The sequence below is a fragment of the Podarcis raffonei genome, chromosome 10 (genome assembly GCF_027172205.1).
Source record: "Podarcis raffonei isolate rPodRaf1 chromosome 10, rPodRaf1.pri, whole genome shotgun sequence".
Classification (NCBI taxonomy): domain Eukaryota; kingdom Metazoa; phylum Chordata; class Lepidosauria; order Squamata; family Lacertidae; genus Podarcis; species Podarcis raffonei.
In genome coordinates, this window is record NC_070611.1 from 29497088 (window position 1) to 29515444 (window position 18357).

At 46.6% G+C, this 18357-nt stretch overlaps 1 protein-coding gene across 2 annotated transcripts in view; it reads left to right on the forward strand.

Moving 5' to 3' along the window:
- The first annotated feature begins 3611 nt into the window (after positions 1–3611).
- The window catches only part of SLC16A7 (solute carrier family 16 member 7), a 96010-nt gene continuing 81264 nt past the window's right edge, over positions 3612–18357 (forward strand). Inside the window, exon 1 of one of the 2 annotated variants that reach the window (XM_053404559.1) lies at positions 3612–4051. The gene's annotated coding sequence lies outside the window, so the exon portion shown is untranslated. Of the gene's footprint in view, positions 4052–8367; positions 8439–18357 lie in introns of those variants that run through there. The other variant, XM_053404561.1, reaches the window with a different exon arrangement.

An 18357-nucleotide genomic window follows, 5' to 3' on the forward strand; every position in this document is an offset into this window, starting at 1 on the left:
TTGTGGTCCCTTCCAACTCTACAGTTCTAGGATTATGTATTTTTATTGTATCAACATAGATTATAACAAAGTAAGAAATGGTAAATAAAAGAGTGCTTAAAACAAGGTTCAAATAATCGCTATGTATCTAACTGATCATCATATAAGCAAACTGGGTTAAATCAGCGCAGGTGCTACATCCAAACAGCTCAGTTTTGTTTAGCATTGGGCAAGCGCAGAAAGTAGCAGCAGAAAAAGAAACACAAAGATCTGTAGTTTTGCACGTTGCCTGGCCAGTCCTATTTAGACTGGGCTACCTGTGCTGACCTATTAATACCCTGATCAGCCACATGGAATAGCAGGTATGAAACAAATCCCGGAGTTGTCAGGTGCCAGCACCAAACTGATATACCTGCAATACCATCTTGCTTGAAGGTCTGCATCAAATAATTCTCTCTTTTAGACCATAAGAAAAATCGATAGGTCTTACTAGGTGGATTCTCGCAAGTATGGTTTACCTTTCAGAAATGTAATCTCCAGAATGCAAGAAGGTTTTCATCATGCGCATGCTTCTTCAAAAGTCCCATTGAATTCAGGGAGAATTCCTTCTGAGTAAACAAACTTAGGATCCATGTCATTGGCAGCACAATCCTACACACATTCACTCGGAAGCACATTCTGTCCTGTTCAGCGGGGCTTACTCCCAGGAAAGCGTGCCTAGGGTTGCAGCCTGAGTCTCTGGCTGTGTACACACCATATGCTTATAGCACCCCACCAAAGAATAACTGTAGTTTTCAAGGGTGCTGGGAGCTGTAGTTCTGCCAGCAGGTGAAGATCTTCTTCCTACAGACTTAGGGGAATTGACTGCTTTAAATGAAAGGTCTGGAACTGTGCTGGTTGTAATTATGTGTATGTTTCAAACTGATTTTATATATGTATACAGTTTCAATTCTCTTAATGTTTCATTGTTTTTTAAATGGTTTGTTTCTTTATTTCTTTTTTTTTTAGTGATTCTTGTTTTTATCTGTAAGCTGCTTTGAGTCCTGTAACAACTCAAACAACAACAACAATATGTAATGTGCATTCCCAGCTATTAACAGGTGTTCCTGGGACTGTGTCACTGTGAGTGGAAAGCAAAGGAGAACGATTTTCAAACAGAAGGTACATTCCAGTTCACATAGGTTTAAAATAAAGGGGAAAAACAGGGAGAACTACTCTGAGGGCTCCTCCAGACCACCTGTTTATTTAGCATTCATCCTGATTTGCTGGTCTTTATTGATTTTTGTTCTGGTTAATTTATGGGGTGGTTATACGACTGCACTCATCCTGCTTTGCTTGCAGAGTGTTTACACAGATTTGTTGTGCTGGAGTAGTAGGGAATGAGGTGGGATGCTCTTTCCGTGCCAGTGAGCAAGGAAGCCAAAGTGGCTGTCATAGATCTCTCCATAGGGAGCACCATGGAACCAACTCTCCCTGACTTGGGTGTCCAGAAAAAGGGGGTGTTCCAGGGAGGAAAGAAGAAGATATCACTGGTTGGTGCTGCTGAGCTGCTACAATTTGTACTGGTGGTGGCGGGCACTCCCATTCATTCAATGGGGTATTTGCGCCTAATGCCACTTGGAGGCAGAGGAGCCAACTCCTAGGGGCCGAGTTAGCCCCCCATAAAATATTTGAGTGCTGGACCCCCATGGGCAGGGGAGGCAGCTGCCACCCCCAATCAAGTAAATAAAAAAAATACTTAATTGACCAATTGCATTGCAGATAATTGGGTTCTGCTCCTAACAATACCTCAAGGTGTACTTCCATAATACCTCAAGGACTGCCTCTTCCTATATGAACCTACCTGGACCCTGAGATCATCTTCTGAGGCCCTCCTTCGTGTGCCCCATCCTCAAGAGGTGCAGAGGGTGGCAACACACAAACTGGCCTTCTCTGCAGTGGCTCCCCATCTGCAGAATGCTCTCCATCTGGCGCCTTCATTATACACCTTTAGGCGCCAGGCAAAAATGTTCCTTTTTAACCAGGCCTTTGGTTGACCTAATGGGACGCAGGTGGCGCTGTGGGTTAAACCACAGAGCCTAGGGCTTGCTGATCAGAAGGTCGGCACTTAGAATCCCCGCAACGGAGTGAGCTCCCATTGCTCGGTCCCAGCTCCTGCCAACCTAGCAGTTTGAAAGCATGTCAAAGTGCAAGTAGATAAATAGGAACCGCTCCGGTGGGAAGGTAAACGCCGTTTCCGTGCGCTGCTCTGGTTCGCCAGAAGCGGATTAGTCATGCTGGCCACATGACCCAGAAGCTGTACGCTGGCTCCCTCGGCCAATAAAGTGAGATGAGCGCTGCAACCCAAGTCGGTCACGACTGGACCTAACGGTCAGGGGTCCCTTTACCTTTTATCTTGGTTGACCTGATTGACATCCTATATCCTTTTAAAATGTGGCTCTTTTTGTGTGTGTTATTGTTCTTATTTTAATTGTATATATTGTGATCTTTTCTGTGAACCACACTAAAACCTCTGGGTATATTCAATAAAATAAATAGAATAAATCCTGGCTATGCCCACGCACCCCTCCCCCAAGTTGATGGGCATCGCCATTCAAATGGTGGGTGGGTGTGCCCTGCTGTGTGGGGTAAGGTAAAGGTAAAGGTCTCCTGGACGGTTAAGTCCAGTCAAAGGCTTACCCGCAAACCCTGCCCCACCCTAATACAGTGGTACCTCGGGTTAAGAAAAAAAATTCATTCTGGAGGTCCGTTCTTAACTTGAAACTGTTCTTAACCTGAGACACCACTTTAGCTAATGGGGCCTCCCGCTGCCGCTGCACGATTTTTGTTCTCATCCTGAAGCAAAGTTCTTAACTCGAGGTACTATTTCTGGGTTATGAAGTCTGTAACCTGAAGCGTATGTAACCTGAGGTTGTTGTTGTTTAGTCATGTCTGACTCTTCGTGACCCCATGGACCACAGCACGCCAGGCACTCCTGTCTTCCACTGCCTTCCGCAGTTTGGTCCAACTCATGCTGGTAGCTTCGAGAGCACTCTCCAACCATCTCGTCCTCTGTCGTCCCCTTCTCCTTGTGCCCTCCATCTTTCCCAACATCAGGGTCTTTTCCAGGGAGTCTTCTCTTCTCATGAGGTGGCCCCTTCATGGATCACTGCCTTGCCGTGGCGAAGGGCCTTGAATAACTACTCAGAGAAGCTATGAGCTATGCCGTGCAGGGCCACCCAAGATGGACAGGTCATAGTGGAGAGTTTTGACCAAACGTGATCCACCTGGAGCAGGAACCGGCAAGCCACTCCAGTATCCCTGCCAAGAAAACTCCCATGGACAAAGACCACCCGAGGTACCACTGTATTTTATTCAAGTTATCACCCCTGCTTGGATGCGTGGCCGAGGATCCAGGGCGTGGCCAAATGGTTGCCCCCCACATCCTGTCCTTACGATCCTGATCTAGTTATGGGGCAATTTGTATCCCCCCCAACACCCCCAAACCCTTCAGGACGCAGTTCAGCGTCCTTAGGCGCGCTCATGGCTCGGCCCCACTCGGCCACTCGCGTGCCGCCGGGCCCTGCCTTCCCCGCCGCGTCCTCGCCTCGCCTCTTCTCCTCTCCCGCCGCCGGGAGCCTTGGAGATGTTGCGGCTCAGGCAGCAGGCGCCTCCCCGCCGCCCGGCAGCCTCCGCCCCACTCGGCGAGGGCGGCGGCGGTGGCAGCGGCTCCTGGTTGAGCCTCCCCGGCTGCCCTTGACACCAATCCCCCTCGGAGCGCAACAAAAAGCAGGCAGGGGCAGGTGGCGGAGAGGGACGGCGGCGCGCCTCCTCCTCCTCCTCTTTCTTCCGCGCGCGGCCTCCCAGCGACTCCAGCCCGAGGCGGCCGCGGCGCACAAAAGGCCCCGCGTCTTTCGTGCCGCCTCTTTTCTTTGGCGGCGGCGGCGGCCTCTGCAGGCCACGTCATGGGGAAATAAATAAATATCGCCCCATTCAGCCAGTGGCAGCGAGCAGGAACCGGCGGCGGCGGCGGCTGGAAGATTAGGACCAGCCCACCCAAACTAGACACACACAGAGAGGGAGACCAAGCCAGGTAACGTAAAACGGACCCATCCAGTTCATCTTTTTTTTTTTAATTAACAAAATAGATGGGCAGGGCGGCCGGGTTTCTAGGCAGAAGGGGGCCGCCGTCTGTTCCAGCCCCATTGTCTCCGCCGCTTCGTGTTTGAATGTCCCCGCTTCTGCCGCCCGAGTGTGTTGCTAACTGTGTCGGAATGGTGTCGCTTAAGCAACGAGAAGAGCGCCTGGTCTGCTGCTGCTGCCGCCGCCGCCGCGATCGCGTTGGCTTTGGGATGCGAGGCGCCCAAGTCCGAGCTCACACTGTGGATGATGCATCACACACGGGGGAAGCGGGCAGAGCAGGCGCGAGGGGTGCGGGGTGGGCGGGAGACCCACACTATGAACGGCGTCCGCCGCCAAAGGAGCAGCGCGGAGTTGCAAGCAGAACACGATGTCCCACCCCCCGCGCCCCCGTGGATGAGAAGGGCTTGGCCACCACCGGCCTTAGGGACGGATGGATGGGGAGCGCAGTCGGAGCTCGCCTCCCTGCCTGCCCCCGTCCGATCAGTGACCTCCAGAGATTTACCCCGTGGAGAGCGAGCAATGGCACTCACCCACGTAGACCCAAGTGACAGATGCCCATCCGAACCACCATACACCCCTTAGAGCCACTCCCACGCTCCCACGTAAGCCCCCCCCAAACCATAATTTATTGGAGGGGCCGCTCTCAAAGTGCATGGGCATTGCCGTGGTGCGCGCGCGCTGCGTCGTCATGTGGCCTGGGGCTCACCTGAGCGCCCCCAACATTTTATTCAAGTTGGCACCCCTGCACCACGTTGCGTGTGCGCGCCCGATCACAACCGATCCCCCCTCTCCTCCCCCCCAATCACGTTGCTCCCCGGTTCCAGTCCCTAACGCACGTCTGCAGCTCTGCTGCTTTTCGGAGAGGGGCTCTTCTGTCTCTCCCCCCCGCAAAGGAGCCATTTTGAATGGGAGAGTGGGTGGCACGGTGGAGAAGGATGGAGCTTCTTGCCTGGGCCGGGCACCGTGGCTTGCAAGAGTAGTGGGTTGGTAGCAGAACGCGTGCCGCTACGTCGCTGGTGCGCCTTTGTGTCTGCGCTGCCGCAGCAGAAGGAGGTGGCTAAGGCGGGGGCGGAGGCATCGCTCGCGTGTGCGCTCGGATCTCCTTCTGGAGCTCCTTGCCGAGCGCGGCCCTTGCCTCCGCCTCCGCGCCGCGAGGGGACTCGGGGTGGCTAGGATCTGGCGGTGTATTTCTGGGCAGGCAGGTCTGCGTGGGGCTGGCTTTTCTTTCTCTACCCCCCCTCCTGCTTCTTGGTAGTCAAATCCTCCAAGGGTCAAGCGCCTGGAGCCGGATGATGCTCTTCGCGATGGGCGGGGAGGCGGCGCGTCAGAGGCGCGCGTGGATGGCCTGCCTTTGCGCAGCGCGTCTCCTGGTTTCCAAGGCCCCACCTCGGCGGCGGCCAATGGGAGGCGCGCGGCGGCCAGCAAGGCTTGTGAGGGGATGAAGGAAGCGAGAACTCGATCCGTCGGCGAAGGGAGGGATGCCGACGTCACGAGAGAGGGGGGCTTGGCCGGCAAGCTGCAGCCGGTTGGCTCTGGCGGGCGCCAGGCCACGTGGAGCGCGGCGCAGCAGCCGCTGGCACCGCCGTCGGCCCGCACGCCGGAGAAGGGCACGCCAGGCTCCTCGCAGATGCAGCCGCCTCATTCATTCCTGGCGCCTCCGCAGGGCAGCTTGACCTTGCCGGGCAGTTTCCGTTTCGCGCCGCCTGCGGAGCTCCGGAGCTGTCCAAAGAAATCGTGTGCACGTTTTTCTTGCGGAGGGGGAATCGGCTCCACGGATCTGGAGGGGGCTTCCTTCTGAGTAAATAGATCAGGCAGTAAAGGAGGAATCTAATGTAGGATGGTGGGTTTTGTCATGGACGTGTGATCCTCAATTCATTTCATTTGCAAAGGTCATTGGCTTAAAGGGGACCGTCAGCATAGTGGCTTTGCTGCTGGGCTCTGAATATGTGAGGCTCTGAATAGTGGTGGCCTTAGGAGTCGACTCCAGTAAGAATCTAAGGGCACCTTAAAAACGTGATACATTTGTTGTTACTTGAGCTTTCCAGGACTAGAGCCTACTTCTAGGTGCATGAAGTGCTTTGTTCCAAAAGTATGAAAAACAAGCATTGCATCATATAGTAGTTGGGCTGAACTGGGTGGGTGGGGGAGCGGTCAATCTTGCCTTGAATATAGAAATATTTAACCAAACCAGTTTAGCCAGTTCCATTTCAACTTCACTTTTTCCTTTCCTCGAACTTAAACCACACAACCTTAATATAAGAACTGTTGATAAGGAAATCATTTATTTAAGCAGAGTGGTTTCTGAGGCTTTAAAGAAACAGCAACATAGAAATGGTATTTAGAACAGAAAATGTTTTCTCAAAACCATCTGAATTGCATTGTTTTACATCAGGACCCATGGCCAATAAGCGGTGCATCAATGGTGGGGAACCTGTGACCCTTAAGATGCCATTAGACTCTAGTCTCCATCATTCCTGACCTTTGGTCATCCTGGCTGGGGCTGATGGGAGCTGGAGAACAGGGCCATCTGCAGGGCCATAGGTTCCTCATCCCTGTAGTCAGAAGAGTCCCAAGTCATCTTGCTGCCTGAGGATGAGAAGTCATTCCTATTCTTAGTACCAAGGTGAGCCAGATTGGCTGTTGCATCTTCAGCATCCTTTGCTGAACCAGATTGGCTGTTGCATCTTCAGCATGCTTTGCTGAACCTGAGACAACAGGCTAGCTTAGGGGCACAAGGCAGATCACATGGACCTCTTTCCTCTAAACATTTTGCTGCCACATTTGCCTCCTGAGGCAGCTTCCTCACACTGTCTAATAGTAGGTCTGGCCCTGCCTGTAATAGACCCTCTAGTGAAACCTGCTGATGAATCTCATCTGATTCCTTGGGCACCACAGGTCAAGATGGTGCCCTCAAGGGCTGAATGGTCCTGACATCCATTGAACTTTATCAGAAATAAAACCATACAATGCACCATAACCATGCACAGCAAAATACAAAAGGAAGATATAATTAACATTGGAGACACACAGGTGATCTAGGCTTTTTGTTTGGTAAAGGTCGGCTGATCTTCTAAAAGAAAAATCTGAATTTGTTGCAGTTATTTTGTTTCACACAGAAGAATGGCAGCCCTCAAGTTAACAATCAAGGGCATCTCTTGTTAAATAACTCCATTTGGCAAACTTGTGAAAGAACTCTGGCTGTGACACTTGTCACCAGACAAAGTAGCTCATACTAGGCTAGATGGTCCAATGATCCATGAAGGCTTCATATGATAAAGGTAATGAATAGAAAACACCCTTAAAAATGAGACTTGTTACATTTGTCATGCATTTCAGTAGAGAAAATGACAAGAAAAGCTTGTTGTGGGGTGGGGAGTCAAGTTCTGTAGTCCTACAACCATGTATGCAGTGGCCTCCACAGCCAGTGCAATTTTGGGCCCCCTGCTACTGCTACTACTACAGTGCAACAATAGGTAGAGCATCATGGGTTCAGCACACACCTGGAGCTTCCTGTGGTTTTCTGAGCCCCGCATTTCAAAACACTTGCAGAGAGGCACTCAAATGTGGGGAGAAGAATGTGCCATTGCAGACTTTTGCTTCACAGTGATTAATATACAGTGGTACCTCGGGTTACATACGCTTCAGGTTACATACGCTTCAGGTTACAGACTCCGCTAACCCAGAAATAGTGCTTCAGGTTAAGAACTTTGCTTCAGAATGAGAACAGAAATCGTGCGGTGGTGGAGCAGCGGCAGCGGGAGGCCGCATTAGCTAAAGTGGTGCTTCAGGTTAAGAACAGTTTCAGGTTAAGTATGGACCTCCGGAACGAATTAAGTACTTAACCCGAGGTACCACTGTACAAATTGGTTATTTAGCATGCTATTTGTGTTAGATGAATCTTAAGCAGTAACTTTACTTCTTTATACATTTTTTTAAAAAAAATCAATTTAAAAAGACACAAAACCCCCACACCTACATACATAAGTCACCATGTCCATAAATCACAAATCTTTTCTGTTAGTGAATGCTGTCTACTTTGCCCTTAAAAAGAGAGAGAGAATCTGAGCTTTCAGTGCCAGTGCTTCATGTACAATCTTTTTTTCTAATCCATGTTGTGTCCTGGGACGCAACAGTCCCAGGGAAATAACCAGGAGTCAAAAATGATATAGTTCTCTCAAGCAAAAGACCTTTTGGGTTGTCGCCAAAGGCTGCACCTAAACTCTTATGCAAGTGCACTTGGGCTCTCTGCCCAACAGTTTGAAAACTCGCAGGCTACAGTTGTAAGCTCACAAGAAACGGAGCTTTAGCGAGAAGCCAAATGCTGACAGTTGCCTAAGGTACTAACGGAAGGTTAAAGTAAGAATGGGGTGGGGGTGGACATTCTCACATTTTACCTGTTCCATTATGTTTGCATGTGCTCCTGCAAGTTCTCATTCCGGAACTGAAGGAGAAGGTATGTGCCGTGTTGAGCAGCATTGATCCAGTCAAATTTTAGCTCTTAGTTTTTGCAGTTTCAAATTTTGTAAATCGTAGAGAATAGCTGGTGTGTGATATTGATAAAGCACAGCCATGTGTGTGTTTTGGACACTAGGATTTCAGTCCTAACAACATGTATGTGAAAGTAAATTCCATTGAAGTCAGTGATATTTACCTCTGAGTGACTATGTTTTAATATCTCTTTTTAAGACTCCCATTTACATGCACAAGCATGTACTGGTGGGCACACCAGGAGGAAGAGATCAAATATGTAATATCAGTGGAATTGTAGGAATTGTAATGAGATGAGATAAACTGCTTATAATAGAAGGCTACTTGGCCAACCATTGAGGCAAGTAAGAATCACTTCCAGGGGATCATATAGAAAAGTGTTTATATATGGAAGGGAAACAGTTTTCCCTTTTTGCTTTAGACTCTCAGTGTGCCACAAATGACTATTGTGTGTACATGAAAGCAAGTATTCTAGCTCAGAATCAACATTTTGAAAAGTAACATTTGTGCTTCTGTTTACAGAAAGGTAGCCGTGTTGGTGTGCCATAGTCAAAACAAAATTTTTTTCCCCTTCCAGTAGCACCTTAAAGACCAACTAAGTTAGTTCTTGGTATGAGCTTTCGTGTGCATGCACACTTCTTCAGATATTTGTGCTTCTGTTTGTGAGGCTCTTGCCAGTCCTCTCACCATTGCTTTGTTGTTCTGCATTACTTGGTAAAAACGGCAATTGTACGGTGTTGTCTTTTCCTTCTCCTGACTTTATTATCTCTGTTCCTGAAAGATAAGCTTTGTATCATAGGGGCTTTCCCGTGAAGCTCATCCTATTTTATAGTAGGCCATAGCAGGCTTATGTTGGGTTAAGTGGCTAGGCAAACTATACCTGAGTGTAGACTTTGAAATGAGCATTTGCAGCTATTGAGGGGGCCATTGCTTATCCCATCCTCTTGTCTGTCTTGTATCTCCTCCATCATCTCCTTATATTACGTTCATCTTTCCTCTCTGCCCCTTTCCTCTTTTTCTTCTCATTTTCCAGAGGAAGAGGAATGTGTGTCAAAGACAAAGAAATCATTAGTGTTCCCAGAGATTGCTCCTTTCCAGTAAGAATTGGCGGTGAGGAGTCTTACAGAGGGCTACTAAATATTTAGTCGAGGGATAAGAAAGAAGAAGATAAGAAATGTATACGTATTTGAAGACAAACCAGAATGTTCCATTCCAAGATTAGGCAAAGAGGGGAATGCAGCAATATAGCTGGCTAATTACGTCGTCTAGAGTGGCTTTAGCAATTCAAAATCGATAAGCACAGATAGGGCTATTGTAGACTTCATTCCAACAGCTAGAAGGCCTCCAGTGTACAGAGGGAGTGACAGTTTACTGCCCTATGGCATATGGAACCCCCCCCCACGCTGCTTTATGTCCACCTCCCATATATTTTGTTAAGTGAAAGGAACTACACTAACTAAAGCAGTTCCTGGGCTTGTTCTAGAAATACATCTGCCTCATCAGAAGCTATGGTTCTGACCTGAATTCTATGGGTGGTATCAAACAAAGTAGTTCTGCTAGCACAATGGGTTGCACAGCAGAACTTCACCCCCTCTTCCGTCCCTGTGTTCCCTTCTACCCTCCTCAGATCTGGTGCAGAGGGTTCAGAGAATCTCCCCCAACAGATTTTGGAGAAGGGGGGGGGCAGAAAGAGAAAGGGGAAGTTCTGTTGTGCAACCCAAAGTCCTTGTGCTAATGGAACAACTTTGTTGGATACTGCCCTACATTTGACTTTGTTGTTCAGCTGTGTTTTGATTTCCCCCAATCTTAATCTTCTCTTTTGTTTTAGTGTAAGGAGATACAAAGTATTGTGTACTTAGTGGAAATGAATAAATCTGTCAATTTCAGTTCTCTGACTTTTTCAGTCTCCACCCCACAACTATTCAGTTATCCAGAATTCCATGGTAATTTGCTTTAAAAAAAATCATGAATTTTTGTCTGCATTTCAGTGTGAATTTCTCCTTATAAACACATTTTTTTGTGTGCAGCTTTGACTAATATGCCCATTTTTGCAAGCAATTTCTGCTAATGCAATGCATTTCGAATGGTTATTTTCACTACTACAGTGGTACCTCGGGTTACAGATGCTTCAAGTTACAGACACTTCAGGTTACAGACTCCGCTAACCCAGAAATAGTACCTCGGATTAAGAACTTTGCTTCAGGATGAGAACAGAAATCGTGCGGCAGCGGCGCGGCAGCAGTAGGAGGCCCCATTAGCTAAAGTTGTACCTCAGGTTAAGAACAGTTTCGGGTTAAGAGCTGACCTCCAGAACGAATTAAGTTCTTAACCCGAGGTACCACTGTACACGCATTCCCATGTGCTTTCCTTTCTAATATATTCATTTTTGTGCACAAGTGTTTGGTTGGAGAACTACATCGCAAATTTCAGAGAAGTGCGAATTTCAAAGCATAGCTGGGATTTGGTTTGCATATCGGTTTGAGAGATGTGGAATAAGTAGTTTTTTGTTAAAATGCAAACAAAATTGAACTTCTCCATCCCTAGTGGTTAGTCAGTGGAGGACTGGCGAAGGAAACTGTGGTTCTGATGCTACAGAAATAAAATCTATGTCCCTATCCCTGAATTTTCTGGTGCAGTCTGAAGTGCAGGTAACTGCTGTGGCTTAATGAAGCAACAGAGCCTTCTAAAAGGAAGTCTTAGCATAGGAGGCTTGTTTGGCACTTGAAGAAGCCTGTATGTTACTTGGAGCACATAAGATCAGAGTGTTGATGCTCAGGAGGCAAAGCATTTTCATGCTATCATTCAAGAACAGCTGGGATAGCAAAGGGGATGGCGCTCACACATCAAACTCAGTGGTGCAGTGTGTTTTCTCAATAGAAGCATGAGGCCAAGCAGCGAGGCAGTGGTGTGTGCAGTGGTGTACGGGGTGGTTGGTCAAATAGATTTACTGCTTGGCTGTCTTCTTGGGAGCAGCTGCTACATCCCACAAAGAGCAGACAAACTGCACGATGGCCTTCTTGTATCTCAAAGTAAGTTTCTACACAACACTCATCCGTATGTGTCAGACTTCCAGTTACAATTCAATATGCAACTGCAATTTCTCATATAGTACAGAAGCAAGGAACACTGATGATGATAAGGTTGAGAAATACATACGAGATGTAATATGTGCGCATTAGGTAGGGATGACAGTGAACTTGTCAGGAATAACTACGAGCTCTACTTCCTGCGCAAACCCAGGTGCAAAGCCCAGGTGTGCTCAGAAAGCTCCTTAATATTCCCGAAACCGTCAGCCTGATCTCGTGCCCTGCAGGTACAGTTAGAAGTTCACCTTCGTGCCACGGCTGTAAACAGCTCTGCACATAAGTGGAGATGCAGGGAAGAAAGTGTTGCTTTAGTACTCAAAAAAGTGCTTGATTTCATTGAACTCAGTCTGCTGAAGACCGTTTTTCTGCCAACTTGTTGGTTAGAAAGGAATGAAGCTGTATGGTGAGGCATGCAGTTTGAACCCATGCATGCTTGCTTGAGAGTAAGTCTTCGTGGTTTGTTCAGGAAAGTGGACGAAGATCAGGATTGTGAGCTGGGGAGATAAAAGTGTTAGAGGACTGCATATTGTCCTCAGCTGTTGTCATTGCAAGCTTGACTGCAAAGTACCATATTTTTCGCTCTATAAGAAGCACCAGACCACACCTAGTTTTTGGAGGAGGAAAACAAGAAAAAAAATATTCTGAATCTCAGAAGCCAGAACAGCAAGAGGGATCACTGCACAGTGAAAGCAGCAATCCCTCTTGCTGTTCTGGCTTCTGGAATAGCTGTGCAGCCTGCATTCGCTCCATAAGATGCACACACATTTCCCCATACTTTTTAGGAGGGAAAAAGTGAGTCTTATAGAGCAAAAAATACGGTACTTTTCTGCAGCAGGGGGCTCTTAACAGTTTTGCTCGTGAAAATATTGCCTCGTGATAAAGTGCCATGCAAATTGGATGGACAGAAACATGCACAACAAAGCATTAGGCAGATCAAGAGAGTAATATCTGCTTTTCCATAATGGTAGATTTTAAATTTATTTTAGGTGACTGTTTATAGCAACATGAATTGCATAAGACCTTAGCGGCTGCTTAGAAACTTCTTTTAATGTCAAGTGCTGGCAGGCAGGCAGGCAGTCAACAATGCAAGACTCAAATGCCTCGCATTAACTTTGGGGCGAGGGCACATTGTGGTCCAAAGTTTCTGTTCTGAGATTATTGTGATTATTTTTAAAAGTCCCCCCCCCAAAAAAAAGTTTATTCTTACCTATTGCTGTGTTCTCGTTTCAAAAAATCTTTGAAGTAGAAAGAGTAATGTTTATGTCCAACGATTTTCTGCCAGACCACATAGGAGCCCAAAGGAGGGGAAGACACCAACTTCTAAATCTGAACACTAATGTTTAGTGGAATTTGGAATTATCAAACGGCATCAAGCTCAGTGAAAGGTCTAAAGAAATTGATAAGCACACAATGCTTTGTACATCAGTAGGCATCCCGCTTGAAATTGGGAGCAAATCTTTTAGTTCTAAAACCTGGGTCTGGTTTTTTATATTGGTCCTAAGTCTGACATTGCCTTCTTTCTTCAATGAGGTTAATACTGGCAAGAGGAATGTGAAGAATATTAGACCTTCTCTGTCCGCTCCCACCCCCTATCCTGTCGTGTGAATTGGATCCCTTGGGTTGTTCTTGTTGAGCTGCCTTGTTAACCTTACAGGTCACCACATCCAGCCAATTGTTTTTGCAGTTTAGACAAAAATCACTCTTCATAAAGGCTCTGTTTCCCTGCAAACTCTTTCTTATTTATCTAGCTAAAAATGCTGCTGCAGGTTACCAACCAAGTATGCATTCCTGACCTTTTCTTATTACTGCCACCCAAGAAAGGTCACCATGCTGGGTACTGCACTTTAGGAATAGAATTGCCCGACCTGAATGCATCTGACTGAACCTCATTTGGTCAGTGGTTCAGCATACTTGAGCATTTCCAAGAAGCTAGCCATTATCACCCACCCTCTGTTGTGCAGCATGTAGGTAGCAGAAAGGACAAAGTTTGTTGCATCAAACATCTTAAACTTCACAATAATTTGGCCTCCATTAATTATCTTTCGGTGCACTGCTTTTGCATGTACAGTGGTACCTCTGGTTAAGTACTTAATTCGTTCCGGAGGTCTGTTCTTAACCTGAAACTGTTCTTAACATGAAGCACCACTTTAGCTAATGGGGCCTCCTGCTGCCGCTGCGCTGCCGCCATGCGATTTCTGTTCTCATCCTGAAGCAAAGTTCTTAATCCGAGGTACTATTTCTGGGTTAGTGAAGTCTGTAACCTGAAGCGTATGTAACCCGAGGTACCACTGTATTTTCCTACTTCATTTGCCCTTTGCGCTTTATGTCCACCATTTTTGTTTTTTGAAAACAATGTTTTGACCATTTTTTAGTATTTATCTAATTGAAAGATTTATGAGGATGTTTAGTTAGTCTGACAGCACCAAGCTGAACTCTGTAGCTGAGTTCCAGTCTGGTATGACTGGTAAAACAGCATGTACTTTTGGCCGTTCTTTCGATGTTGTTCAAATGATGTCAGGAATCACAGTGAACAAGAAATGAATTGTTTGCCCGTTGAACCTGTTTGAGAAATTAGAAGCTGCTATTTGAACTGTTGCTTACAAGCGTAATTTCTAGGTACAAATTTATCTTCATATTGTAAGTTCTAATAGTCTGGGAGGAAGAGGAGGAGGAGAAGAAGAAGATATCCATAGGTTTTGAGAGTTACTGATTTATTTGTATGTTTTGGAATACTAAAAGAAAACAGAAACAGAATGATCCTTTTCGACAGCGGCAGCAGTTGCCGCCTTGTACAGCTGTGGGCAACTTATGGGCGAGGGTGAGAAAAGCTTCCCATGCTATTGGCTGGCCAATGTCATCAGCCCCGGTTGGTGGTGGGGAGTGGCAGGACTCCCCTACCTCTTTTGACATTTAATTGACCCAATCAGAGACCAGTGGAGTGGGAATTTGGAGATGGACCTGGGAAAGTCTGTTTCCACCCAGATCCACGTCTCCAAATTATAAAAGCCACCTTCCAACAATCCCCATTAGACATCCCATCCTCCCACTCTGTATAAATTTGGCTCCACTTGAAGGTAAGCAGGTGGTGTATGTGTTTATGACCTTGTTGAGGAGAGAATTGGTTGCCATATTTGTGGCCAGAGAGGAATTTGCCTGCAGACCAAATGGGCCTGTTTAGAGGTTTTCCCTGCCTCACAGCAATTGCCACAACGTCTTGGTGGGAAAAGGCATTGGGTTGCATCCTTAGTCTAACTAGGGGTGTGTGAAGGAGCTATGCCCCCCTCTCCTCAGGATCAAAGTATCAGAACACCCTGGTTATGGAGTCCAAGGAGGAGGATTCTCCATATGCACAGAAAGGGGCTAACGGGCCATGTAACTCCCCAGTTGGCATCCTGGAGGGGTCACCCGTATTTGATGTGCACCATATGGGGATCCTTAACCCAGGACTGACCCTGATGGAAATAATCAGCCAGCAACCAAGATGGCATACCCAGTGCCAAAGCGAAAGCCTACTTACACCTGTAATCAATAAAGTAGCCAGTTTGATCTCCCCCAAAGGTTTCAATGTTGTTTATTGCTTCCTATGCCCCTACCCTAGCAACCTCCAGCTTACTGCGATTGGCCTGCAAAATAATTTGCCAGAAGCAATTGTTTAAGGCTTTTAGTGCATTTATGTAATACAAATATATCCAATAGTTTCTTGGTCAGATTTAAGTTAAATGTCTACTGGGGGTAATTTGTGTGTGTGCTGCTAACGAGTGGAGTATGTGAGAAAGCTTGGGTGCATTGCTGTAGCTAACGACACTGAAATATATGTAACATTATATGGTGCATATATTTTCACTTTGTGTCTATCTAAAATGCTGCACCCTTGAAAAGCAAATTTATTCACTAAACAACTAAACAAATTCTGCGTTTTGTTTGATGAGTGCATTTGAAATTGTTGTTAGTCCTAGAGATGAATCCAGAGGATAAATGCAGGCGACATATTCCTTATTCACCCCATCTTTCTAATAGGCTGGGTACTTTGCTCTGCTCATCACAAGTTTCTTACGGCCGTTTTCTCCCCCATATAATATTAATCTCTTCTCATAAAGTATTTTGAACTTCATTTATGAAAAAAGGTCAAATAGGAGGTATCTATTATTATTCTAATCGTTGCCATAAATCAGTTCGGGTGTCACTCTGTTCCATGCAAATGAACACAGCACAGCTTGTATCCTAGTTGATTTCCTGTCCTCGTTTCCCTTCCTCTGTTCCTTCTGCCAGTCCCTTAGGAAGTTGGCTAAAAGCTGACTCTTAGCACTTTAGAAATGGTGGCACTAGCCATTTCACTCCACTGTCAACCTGAATGAAAGAATGAACGAATGAATGAGCACATTAATGAAGGAGGTGGGGAGGGGGAGAGCAGAAACTTATGAAAGGAGAAAGACAATAGGGAATGGCAAGAACATCCCTTGCACAAGGTGAGGATGAATGCTGAGCACAAATAGGGAGGGAAAGTGAAACAGAAAAGATTTTTTTAAAAAAATAAGTTGTCTAATTCATTGCGTTCAAAAACCCTCTTCTAGAGCAACTGAACCAAAGCTGTAAGACAGGTGGGGAATAGGGTCCCTATTTTTTCCACCCTCCCATGTCAGCTAAAGGTAAAGGTAAAGGGACCCCCGACCACTGGGTCCAGTCGTGGCCGACTCTGGGGTTGCGGCGCTCATCTTGCTTTATTGGCCGAGGGAGCCAGTGTACAGCTTCCGGGTCATGTGGCCAACATGACTAAACTGCTTCTGGCGAACCAGAGCAGCACACGGAAACGCCGTTTACCTTCCCGCCAGAGTGGTACCTATTTATCTACTTGCACTTTGATGTGCTTTCGAACTGCTAGGTTGGCAGGAGCAGGGACTGAGCAACGGGAGCTCACCCTGTTGCGGGGATTCGAACTGCTGACCTTCTGAATGGCAAGTCCTACCTGATGTCATAATGATTTCCGGTGATTGACACTTGTTAAAGCTCAAAAGGAGGTTGATGTAACCCCTGATCAGTGGTCACAGTAACCTCTTGATGGCACAGCTTTATGGGGCATGCCTTCAGAGGGGCTTTTTGTAACTGCCAATCAGCTGTTTACAGGGATTCCTTGTCAGGTCTGTTTGGAGGAAGCAGTTTGCACTGAAACCATCTCCTCTGTGTGTTACATTTCCCCCCTCTGCAGACATCTGCGATTTGAGGAAGTGGTTTAAAACCAAACCGCTTCTCAGCTGCGCTTGCGTCCTTTATGAGGAACTAACACCTTAATGCAGTCAAGCCCAGCAAGGCTCCCAGCATCGTTCACTGTAAGCTCCCGATGGTTCCTTTGCAGCCACAACTGTACCTGCCCCACACCTGGCGCTCTTATAAGAACCCAGAAATAACTGTCACACTGCAGAGAATAGCCAGTTTGGTTGGCATCTTTTAGTTAGCCTCAGATTTGCGAGGTGAAATGCAAGTTGTTCCTTCACTTCTGCTAATTAAAAGGAGCATTTATGTCAAACCTAAATAAAATAGTTAACATGCTAAAGAAGAAGGCCACCTAAACTACTCATTGCTGTATTTTAGAGTCTCCACTACTATGAGAGCAGAGATATTTCCAAACTCCCCAAGTGTCCCTATTTCCCAGGGACGTCCCTGATTTAGAGAAGCCATCTCAGTTTATGATTTGATCCTGGAATGTCTCACTTTTCCTTAGGACGTCCCTATTTTCATTGGGAAATGTTGGAGGGTATGGAGTTATCCAACCCCCAAGCTGTCCGAAGGCAATCCTGTATAGGGGAGGTTTTTTAAAAAAAATAATAATGTTTTATTATGTTTTTATATACAGTGGTACCTCAGGTTAAGAACTTAATTCGTTCTGGAGGTCTGTTCTTAACCTGAAACTGTTCTTAACCTGAAGCACCACTTTAGCTAATGGGGCCTCCCGCTGCAGCGCTGCTACATGATTTCTGTTCTCATCCTGAAGCAAAGCTCTTAACCCGAGGTACTGTTTCTGGGTTAGCGGAGTCTGTAACCTGAAGCATTTGTAACCTGAAGCGTCTGTAACCCAAGGTACCACTGTATGTTGAAAGCTGCCCAGAGTGGTTGGGCAACCCAGTAAGCTGGGTATAAATAGTAAAATTATCATTGTGGAATGAGACATCCCTATTTTCATCAGAGAAATGTTGGAGGGTATGTATTTCACCCACAGCCCCATAAAGGGTTGGACATAATAAGATGAGGCTGCTGTAGCAGGCCAAAGGCCCTCCTAGTTTTGCACCATGTTCTCACAGTGGCCAACTAGATTGCTGTGGGAAACATGCACTCTGTGGGAAACAGCATTCTGACAACCTGTAATTTGCAGCAACTATTCAGAGCCTGTGACAATGTAGGTGGAACCTTGCCATCATGGCTGGTTTCCAAGGAACTTTCTTTCAAATTAAGCCTGACTCAGATCGCACCTGAGGGCTAGTATCCTGTGCACATTTACCTGGGTGTAATTGAACTCAGTGGGAATTGCTTCTGGGTATGGATTGTGGTACTGAAGGGGAATATTACTCCTAGTTTTCTATTAAGTAATAAAGAAATGTTCTTTGTACATTTCTGGTAAAGGAGGCTTATTGGAAATATTTGCAGTGTTGGGAAATATCATCAGCTGATTCATGTGGGAATCCTTAAAGCA